The following is a 742-nucleotide window of genomic DNA, read 5'->3' as shown; positions in this document are numbered from 1 at the left end:
CTTACAGTGAAGTAGTTCTTCGTAATATCTAACCTAAACCTATACTCCCTCAGCTTGTGGTTCCTGGTGACTCCAAGGGGGGCCTTGGTGAATAGACTTTCCCCGAGTCCCTGCTGGTGGCTCCTGATAAGGTTGTAGGCAACCACAAGATCCCCCTCAGTCTCCTCTTGCGGAGACTAAAGAGATTCAGGTCCCTCAGCCTCTCCTCATAGGGCTGGCCACGGAGGCCCTCAACCATATGAGTGGCCCTCCCCTGGACCTTCTCCAGGTTCTCCATATCCTTCTTGAAGTGCAGCACCCAGAATGGGACACAGTACTCCAGCTGCGGCCTGACCAGCACCGCATAGAGGTGGAGCAAGACCTGTCTGGACCTGTCAGTAATGCCCCTGTTGATGCAGGACAGGGTGCGGTTGGCTGTGCCTATTGCTTCGTCGCATTGGTGACTTATATTCATCCTGGAGTCAATCATGACTCCAAGATCCCTCTCTGCCTCTGTGCTGCTGAGAGGGTCAGCCCCTAACCTATAACCACAATACTGGTTCCCTCTCCCCAGGTGCAGCACTCTGCACTTGTCCTTGTTGAACCACATCCTGTTCAGATCCGCCCACTTATCTAACCTATCCAGGTCTGCCTGGATGCGGTCCCTGCCTGCCGGTGTATTCACTTTATTCCACAGCTTGGTGTCATCAGTGAACTTGAACAGGGTGCACTCCACACCCTCGTCCAGGTCGCTAATGAAGAT

At 53.6% G+C, this 742-nt stretch overlaps 1 protein-coding gene across 1 annotated transcript in view; it reads left to right on the top strand.

Annotated features, from left to right (window-relative positions):
- NDUFA10 (NADH:ubiquinone oxidoreductase subunit A10) overlaps positions 1-742 on the top strand; it is a 67,873-nt gene that overhangs the window by 21,449 nt on the left and 45,682 nt on the right. The gene's annotated exons all lie outside the window — the stretch shown is intronic.

The sequence above is a fragment of the Gavialis gangeticus genome, unplaced genomic scaffold (genome assembly GCF_001723915.1).
Source record: "Gavialis gangeticus isolate Ggan-Ray unplaced genomic scaffold, GavGan_comp1, whole genome shotgun sequence".
NCBI lineage: Eukaryota > Metazoa > Chordata > Crocodylia > Gavialidae > Gavialis > Gavialis gangeticus.
This window is presented reverse-complemented; position numbering and strand designations above follow the sequence as displayed.